The sequence below is a fragment of the Ailuropoda melanoleuca genome, chromosome 4, assembly GCF_002007445.2.
Source record: "Ailuropoda melanoleuca isolate Jingjing chromosome 4, ASM200744v2, whole genome shotgun sequence".
Lineage (NCBI taxonomy): Eukaryota > Metazoa > Chordata > Mammalia > Carnivora > Ursidae > Ailuropoda > Ailuropoda melanoleuca.
This window is the reverse complement of record NC_048221.1, coordinates 10435204-10445498: the sequence shown is the minus strand read 5'-3', so window position 1 is coordinate 10445498 and position 10295 is coordinate 10435204.

The following is a 10295-nucleotide window of genomic DNA, read 5'->3' as shown; positions in this document are numbered from 1 at the left end:
CCTGTCTCCCTATGGAGGTTTAAAAAGGGCTTTTTGAAGAGGTACTTCATGGGGGTGGGGGGCAGCCTGAGTGCTTCTCTGGTCATTGTTACCCACACCTGACAGTGTGTTTATTCAATGTGACTGCCTTTGAGATGCATGCCTCAGAAATCAATAGCTGAATGTCAAGCAGTTACTCTAGAAAGGTGTTCTTGTGTTTCTCAAGTGTTCTCCTGTTTTCATTCCGTGATTCAGCTCCCTGTCCAGGAAGCCTCCTGCAGCCTCTGGCGAACAGGGATGAGCAAGTATCTCTCTCCCAGGGGCGTCTACAGGGAAAGACAAATTTAAACAAATAGATTGAGCAGGGATATCCTTAGTGCCAGGATGACCATAAAGAGGGTGATGCAGAATTTCAAAACATCCAGGGGCGCCTGGGTGGCTCCGTCATTAAGCGTCTGCCTTCGGCTCAGGGTGTATCCTGGTATTCTGGGATGTAGCCCCACATTAGGCTCCTCCACTGGAAGCCTCCTTCGTCCACTCCAACTCCTCCTGCTTGTATTCCCTCTCTCGCTGGCTGTCTCTATCTCTGTCAAATAAATAAATAAATAAAATCTTTTAAAAAAAAGAAGTTTATGAATCAAGGATACAGAAAAAGCTCTCAGGAGTGAGAGGGGTCCCTACAGGGTTGTCCTAAATAAATAAAATCTTTAAAAAAAAAAAAAGAATTTCAAAATATCCATTTTGTTACTACACAAAACATTTCTTTTTTTTGATTTCCTTCCTACTCACGTTGGGCTTTGTTTATTCTTTGGAAAGGGTCCTTTGAATAGAAACTCAGTACCAGATACTGATTGAGAGCAGGCATTCCAAATGTGAATTGCCTTAATTTAATTTCATTGGTCCCATATCCCAATAGACACTGCTTGCTTTCTTGTTAGGAGAGATATCTTCCATCCCTTTTCACTGTGAATCGGCTATACCAGTGCTCCAGGTCCTGCCCTCAGCCATGCTCCATTACATTTTGTCCTTTCAACTATATCACTGAAGTATAATTATATACAGTGAGCTGTATATACCTGTTTAAAGTATACAGCTTGACATTTCAGGGCGAGCACAGCATAACATAAAGTGTTGTTGGTTGAACCACTAATTTGCACACCAGAAAATACTGTAACTTTGTGCATCAACTACACTTTGATAAAAAAATATTTTTAAATGAAGTGTACAGAGAAAGACAATTATCATATGGTTTCACTCATTTATGTAACAAAAGAAATAGCAGGGAGATCGATAGGAGAAGGAAGGGAAGAATGAATGGGGGGGGGTAAACAGAAGGGGGAATGAACCAAGAGTGACTGAGGACTCTGGGAAACAACCTGAGGGCTTCAGAGGGGAGTGGGGTAGGGGATTGCGATTGGCTGGTGATGGGTAGTAAAGAGGGCACATGTCGCATAGTGTACTGGGAGTTATAGGCAAGTAATGAATCATGGAACTTTACATCAAAAACTAAGGATGTGCTATACGGTGACTAATATTACATAATAATAAAAAAACTGAAGTGTACAGTCTGATGCATAGAGGAGTTGTATGAAATTTAGGAGGACGTCCTGAATGATTCTGTTTCTATATAATTCCAGAATGTGCGCATTAAGGTTTAACTGCTTGGTTATGTAACTTATTAAAATTTAATGCCCCTGAGCCTCAGTTTTCTAATTTCTGAAGATAACATGGGATAATAAAACTAATTTCAAAGAGATATGGCTAATAAACAAAGGTGTGGTCATATTTTGTAGATCCAGACAAAAATGTTCAAAGTGCGGAGTGTGATGTGTGTGTGTGTGTGTTTATACACATTTTTCTTTGAAGTAAACATGGGCGCTCATAGGCACACACATGGACTCATTATTAGGCCATTTTTCAATTCACAAGTAAACTTGAGATAAAGTGGGAGAGAATAAGAATGAAAGGAATGAATATTTAGATTAGCATGACAGTAAAAGGATGTAAAAATTTGGACACAAAGATTTAAGATAGAACAAATCGCTTTAAGGATTCAGTTTTTCTACCTTAGTGTGTGCAAGTCAGCACGGCTCACGGCGTGGGAGGGTTTCTGTACCAGCTATTGGGGCTGAGCAGCTCCTAAGTGACTTCAGATCTGTCTACTTGAAGTAGGATTTCAATACTGAACATCCTTATCCAAGAGAATAAAAATGAACACGGTCCAAGTGTGAATTCATTTCCCTTCAACAAAGTGTTATTGGATTAATGTCTGGATTAGATTTTGACTGTGGTTGCAACAAATGGCCATGCTGTTGCCTTAAAACATCATGTATTTTCTGTTAGTTCTGGAAGTCAGAAGACTGAAATAAGTCCCTCTGGGCTAAAATCACTGTGTCTGCAGAAAGAGTTCATTCTGAAGGTCTGGGGAGAATAGGTTTTCTTGCCTATTCCAGCTACAGAGCCACTTGTACTCGCTGACCCATGTGCCCTCCCTTTACCATTAAGGCCAGCAACATAGCACCTCAAAATCTCTCTGTGACTCCACTGTTCTGCCTCCCTCTTCCACAGGTGGAGGACTCCTGTGTCCTACTGAGCCCACCTGGATAATCAGAATAACATTACTCTAGTGTCAGCTGACTGGCAATGTTGATACCATTGCAACCTTAATTCTCCCTTGTCATGACAAAAGATATATGCACAGATTCTGTAGGTTAAGATGCAGAAATATTTTAGGGACATTACTGTGCCTATTAAGTCTTATTCTTGGGTGTGTTTGGTGTCAACTCACGGGACCTCGCTTTGAGGAATCACGCAAATTTATTTCGGACTCTAGCCTGAGTACTTAGACTTTTCTCCCCAAAGCACACACGAAGAGGAACACATGGCTTATTTATTAACTTCACCCCAAAGCTATAAATGATAAAGTAAACATCGACAAAATAAATTCAATATCATCTCAAGGTTAAGGAGATGTGCAAGGAGGTCAGACCTCTGGAAGGCAGCAAGTTCAGGAGAATGAGGAGTACAAAACTGGATTCACCTGACTTCTACTCTGGTCTCCCAGGAACAGAGTAACAGCAAGAACATGTTCCTTTTTGTCCAGACCAGTGGCCCACAGGGAATGCAGTGCTCCGAGGTGGGAGTAACAATGGAAACAGCGCCTAGTGAGCAGACACAGGGAGCTGTAAATATCTCCTCTGCTGTAGAACGCCAGCATGTGGATCCTTGGACTGGCCAGGACATGGCTGTTGCTTTTGTGTTCCTAAGTCTGGCTGGGCGACCCATGCTTCACTGCTTCCTGCTGTCCTGTCTGGGAACAGAGGTTCGATCTCCATCATCAACGATTCAGGGAGGAATCAGCACCTCCACAGGGAGACTTTCATCTTAGAGACCCCGCCAGGTGAGTCTGAGAGCTCAGCAGGTATTTCAGGAAAGGATCAGAGAGAATGGAACCTGAGAACTTTTACCTGAGGTCACCTGAGACGAAGTAGGTGCATTTATCATTAATTTATGTGATGTGTTCAAAAGTGAAGTGTCCTTCAGACTCAGCAATACAGGCATCATTGTTGATGATACATGGTGGGAATAGAAGACCAGTTGGATGAGATGGGGGAAGGAACTGGAGGACCTAAAGTGGTTCCAGTGAAATTATAATATATCCAAGGAGTTTGCAGCTAAGGGGGGCAGGAAAATAGAGTATTGGGCTGAGAGGCATGTGCGGTGAACCTTTTAAGATGTGGTGGTTTTCGACATATTCCGTATTTATAAAAAACCCCAGACCCATGCAGATAGCTGTTCCCTTGCAACAGCAGTTCCTGAGACATACACTTCTCAGCACCTTCTCTCAAGGAGTATTCACATAAAAAATGTGTGTTTTATATGCAAAAAGGAGTATGCTAACTAGCTTTACTTTGTAATACTTCATTACCAAGAGGTGTGTATACAATGGAGGTATTTGTGAAAAGAAGAGAAAACACAGCCAAATCTGTTCACTACTTTTGAAAAGAACTCATTTACTCACAGGCAGGAGCTGTGCTGTAAACTTCTTACATGTACTGATGACCCCAGTCTGCCACCCCAGGAGGATGGGTGCTGCTACCACCACTATCTGCCTAAGGATAGTCACATTTGGAATGGATTGCTTGTCTCTCCATCTTAAGTTCAAACATCTTATATGTGGTAGATGTAAGTTTCAAAACCTAGTTTTCTGATTCCAAAAGTTTTGCACTTAAAATCATTTGGAAGTCTTTTATTATTTCATCTTTAAAAATCCCCTTGGGGTGACTGCGTGGCTTAGTGTGTTAAGCATCTGCCTTCAGCCCAGATCCTGATCCCAGGGTCCTGGGATCCAGCCCCATGTCAGGCTACCCCTCATTTGGGAACCTGTTTCTCCCTCTCCCCACCCCCGCACTGGTGTTCTCTGGAGCTCACACTATCTCCCACTCGCTCACTGTCTGTCTCTCAAATAAATAAATAAATATATATATATATAAAATCATTAAAAAAATTTTAAAGAACAAAAATTCCCATATATTGTCATACATTGTGTATTTTCTGTTGTAAATTGCAGGTTTATTCCCTTTGCACATTTTCGTAGAGGGATATTCAATCAGTACAATGTCTTGACAGCATAAAAATAGCACTCCATTCTTGTTTGTTTTCTGCTTTCTTAATTATTCTGGGCATCAGGGAATGTGCACTGGGGCTTGAATGCTGCCAGAACCAGGGAAGCTCTCTGCTCATCACAATCTCTCAGGCACTGCCTGAGCTTATGAGATCTTTTTTGCCTCTTGTGCCCATTTCCTTCCTCTCTGTGTTTTGCAACTGTTTTTTTATGTTTCTTTAAATATAGGGCACAGGTGATTGTATTAAAATGGAGCCCATGTTTCCATGTCCATGGGAGGCTTACTAACTAGAATTTAAGTATTAGTTACACAGTCCTCAGGGTGAAGATAATCTGATGTTGACAGCTTGCCTTGCACCATTTCTTTCAACAATATTGTCGGGCTAGAAAAGCACAGTGTAATGCAGTGCTGGGACACCATAGTGTGTGTGTGTGTGTGTGTGTGTGTGTGTGTGTGTGTGTGTGGTGGGGCAATGGTACCTGAGTTCACATACTATAATATGTGACCCTGAAATGCCAGAATGTTAACCAAACATGGAAATAAGGAAGGGATCCATCTCTATTCAAAGAACACCATGGAACACAATTAATAAGATGCAAAGAACACCATGTGAAGGAAGGACTCCCTGTGTCATTAAGTCCCATCAGTGGCAGGAAAGCCCCCTTGGTCCTCAACGTTCTCTGCCACCTCCTCTCCTCTCTCTCCCTCTTGCTCATTCCCTCACTGCACTGACTGCATGTTGAGATCTGCAGATCTGCAGTAAGTGCCTTCTGCAGGGCCTTTGCTCTGCTTTCCCTGCATGGCACACCCCTCCCCCAGATATCCTCCTGCCTCCTGCTCAGTCTTTCTGGAACCTCTGTTAAAATGTCACCTTCTTGGCAGGTCTTCCTGAACTCCTATTAAAACTTAGCTTATAAAACTTATTAAAACTCCATTTGTTTTTATTCAGACTTTTTTCATTCCTATCTCAGTACATGATTTTTATTTTTTATATATACATTTGTTTTTATTCAGACTTTTATATATACATTTGTTTTTATTCAGACTTTTTTTCATTCCTATCTCAGTACATGATTTTTATTTTTTATATATACTCTTTCTCCGTCATTGGATTGTATGGACTGATTTTTTTCATGTTTTTATTTATCTATTTACTTTTATTTTTTAGCTTATTTCTTTCTTTTTTTTCATTTTTTAAAATTATGTTCACTTAGCCAGTATATAGTACATCATTAGTTTTCAATGTGGTGTTCAACAATTCATTAGTTGCATATAAAGCCCAGTGCTCATCACAACAGGTGCCCTCGTTATTACCCATCACCCAGTCAGCCCATCCCCCCACACCCTCACTTCTGTAATCCTCAGTTTGTTTCCCAGAGTCCAGAGTCTTTCATGGTTTGTCTTCCCTCTGATTCTTCTCATTCTGTTTTCCCTCCCTTCCCCTGTGGTCCTCCATTCTATTCCTTATGTTCCACATAGGAGTGAAATCATTTGATAATGGTCTTTCTCTGCTTGGCTTATTTCACTTAGCATAATCCCCTCCAGTTCCATCCATGTCAATGCAAATGGTGGGTATTCACCCTTTCTGATGGATGAGTAATTTTCCTTTGTATATATGAAACACATCTTCTTTATCCATTCGTCTGTTGAAGACATATCAGTTCCTTCAACAGTTTGGCTATTGTGGACAATGTTGCTATGAACATTGGGGTTCATGTGCCCCTTATCTCACTACATCTGTATCTTTGGGGTAAATACGTGGTAGTGCAATCAATGTGTCATTGGGTAGCTCTATTTTTAACATCTTGAGGGACCTCCACACTGCCTTCCAAAGTGGCTGTACCAACTGGCATTCCCACCAGCAGTGTAAGAGAGTTCCCCTTTCTCCACAACTTCACCAACATTTGTTGGTTCCTGTCTTGTTAAGTTTAGCCATTCTAACTGGTGTAAGATGGTGGCTCATTGTGGTTTTGATTTGTATTTCCATAATGGCTAGTGTCCTTGAACATTTTTCATGTCTCTGTTAAGTCATTTGTATGTCTTCTTTAAAGAAGTGTCTCTTCATGTCTTCTGCCCATTTTTCAACTGGATTATTTGTTTTATGGTTGGTAAATTTGAGAAGATCTTTGTAGATCTTGGATACCAGTCCTTTGTCTGTAGTGTCATTTGCAAATATCTTCTCCCATTCCATGGATTGCCTTAGTTTTGTTGACTGTTTCCTTGCTGTGCAGCAGCATTTTATCTTGATGAAGTCCCAAAAGCTCATATTTGCATTTCTTTCCCTTGCCTTTAGAGACCTGTCTTGAATGAAGTTGCTGAGGCCAAGATCAAAGAGGCTATTGCCTATGCTCTCCTCTAGCATTTTGTTGGATTCCTGTCTCACATAAAGGACTTCCATCCATTTTGAGTTTATCATTGTATATGGTGTAAGAAAAGAGTCTAGTTTCATTCTCCTGGATGTGGATGTACTGTTTTCCCAGTACCATTTATTAAAGAAACTGCCGTTTTTCCATTGGATGTTCTTTCCTGATTTCTTGAAGATTAGTTGACCATAGAGTTGAGGATCCATTTCTGGGATCTCTATTCTGTTCCATTGATCTATGTGTCTGTTTTTGTGCCAATAAAAAATAAAAAAATAAAAATAATAGAAAAAGCTGTCTGGATGATCACAGCTTTGTAATATAACTTGAAGTCAGGCATTGTGATGCCCCCCAGATTTGGTTTTCAACATTCCCCTGGCAATTTGAGGTCTTTTCTGGTTCCATACAAATTTTAGGATTATTTGTTCCAGCTCTGAGAAAAATGTAATGGTATTTTGATAGGGATGGCATTGAATGTGTAGATTGCTCTGGGCAGCATACACTTTTTTTTTTAACAATTTTATTTAATTATTTAACAGAGAGAAAGAGAGACAGCCAGCGAGAGAGGGATCACAAGTAGGGGGAGTGGGAGAAGAAGAAGAAGCAGGCTCCCAGCAGAGGAGTCTGATGTGGGGCTCGATCCCAGAACGCCGGGATCATGCCCTGAGCCAGAGGCAGACGCTTAACGACTGAGCCATCCAGGCCCCCCAGCATAGATGTTTTAACAAGGTTTATTCTTCCAATCCATGAGTTTAGAATATTTTTCCATCTCTTTGTGTCTTCCTCCATTTCTTTCATAAGTATTCTGTGGTTTCTAAAGTAGAGATCCTTTACCCCTCCCTTTGGTTAGGTTTATTCTGAGGTATCTTATGGTTTTGGGAGCTATTGTAAATGGAATCAATTCCTGAATTTCTTTCTCTTTCTTCAGTTACATTGTTAGTGTATAGAAAAGCAACTGATTTCTCTGTGTTGATTTCATATCCTGCCACATTGCTGATTGCTGTACAAGTTCAAATAACTTGGGGTGGAATCTTTAAGGTTTTCCACATAAAGTATCATGTCATCAGCTAAAGAGAGAGCGTTTGACCTCTTTTTTGCCAATTTGAATGCCTTTCTAATTATTTTTGTTCTCTGATTGCTGAAGCTAGGACTTCTAGTATTACATTGAACAATTATAGTGAGAGTGGGCCTACTTGTAATGTTCCTGATCTTAAACGAAAAGCTCTCATTTTTTCCCAATTGAGAATGATATTCCCTTTGGGCTTTTCATAGATGACATTTATGATATTGTAGTATGTTCCCTTTATCCCTGTACTTTGAAGAGGTTTTTTTTTTTTAAGATTTTATGTTTTTATTTGACAGAGAGAGAGAGACAGCCAGCGAGAGAGGAACACGAGCAGGGGGAGTGGGAAAGGAAGAAGCAGGCTCCCAGTGGATGAGTCTGATGTGGGGCTCGATCCCAGAATGCCGGGATCATGCCCTGAGCAGAAGGCAGACGCTTAACGACTGAGCCACGCAGGCACCCCCTTTGAAGAGTTTTAATCAGGAAAAGATGTTGTAAAATGCTTTCTCTGCATCGACCGAGAGGATCATATGGTTCTTGTCTTTTCTTTTACGGATGTGCTCTAACATGTTGATTGATTTATGGATGTTGAACCATCCTTGCATTCCAGGAATATATCCCACCTGGTCATGGTGAATAATCCTTTTAATGTATTGTTGGATCCTATTGAGTAGAATCTTATTGAGCATTTTGGCATCCAAATTCATCAGGGATATTGGCCTATAATTCTCCTTTTTGATGGGTTCTTTGGTTTGGGGATCAGGGTAATGCTGGCCTCATAGAACAAGTTTGGAAGTTTTCCTTCAATTTCTATTTTTTGAAACAGCTTCAGTACAACAGATATCATTTCTTCCTTAAATGTTTGGTGGAATTCCTCTAGGAATCCATCAAGTCCTGGACTCCTGTTTTTTGGAGGTTTTGGATTACTGTTCCAATTTGTTAGTGGTCATTGGTCTGTTCAGATTGTCTATTTCTTCCTGTTTCAGTCTTGGTAGTTTAGAATTTTCTAGGAATGTGACCATTTCTCTTAGATTGCTTACTTTGTTGGCATGTAATTGCTGGTAATATTTCTAATAATTGTTTCTATTTCCTTGGTGTTAGTCATGATCTCTTCCCCTTCATTCATGACTTTATTCATTTGGGTCCTTTTCCTTTGTTTTTGGACAAGTCTGGCCAGTGGATTATTGATCTTATAAATTCTCTCATAGAGCCAGCTTCTAGTTTCTTTGATCCGTTCTACTGATTTTCTGGTTTCTTTTCTTTTTTTTATTAATAATTTTTTAATATGTTAGTTACCGTACAGTATATCCTTAGCTTTTGATGTAATGTTCCATGATTCATTATTTGCATATAACACCCAGTGCTCCATGCAATATGTGTTCTCCTTAACACCCATCACCGGCCTATCCCAGTCCCCCACACCCCTCCCCTCTGAAGCCCTCAGTGGTTTCTATTTCATTTATCTCTGCTCTAATCTTTATTATTTCTCTTCTCCTGCTTGGTTTAGGTCATGTTTTTATTTAAATTCCAGTTAGTTAACATACAGTGAAATATTAGTTTCAGGTGTAGAATTTAGTGATTCAAAGTCTTCATAAACCCTGGGTGCTCATCACCACAAGTGCCCTCCTTATCCCCATCATCTAATTCACCAACCCCCTAACTACCTATCTCCTCAGTTTGTTCTCTATAGTTAAGAGACTATTTCCTATTTTGCCTTATTGTTTTTCTCTCACTCTGTTCATGTGTTTAGTTTCTTAAAATTCACACATGAGTGAAATCATATGGTAATGGTCTTTCTCTGGCTGACTTATCTCACTTCACATAATATACTTTAGCTCCATCCAGGTCATTGTAAATGAGAAAATTACATTCCTTTTGATGGCCGAGAAATATTCCATTATATATAGGTATGTATGTGTATATATACCCATTTTTTATCCATTCATCATTTGGTGGACATTTGGCCTCTCTCTTTAGCTTGGTTATTTTTAATATTGCTGCTGAAAACATCAAGTTGCAAGGACCCCTTCAAATTTGTAGTTTTCTATACTTTTGGTAAATATCTAGTAGTGCAACCTACATCATGGGAGGAGACATTTGCAAGTGACATATCTCATTAAGAATTAGTGTCCAGGGGCGCCTGGGTGGCACAGCGGTTGAGCGTCTGCCTTCGGCTCAGGGCGTGATCCCGGCATTATGGGATCGAGCCCCACATCAGGCTCCTCTGCTATGAGCCTGCTTCTTCCTCTCCCACTCCCCCTGCTTGTG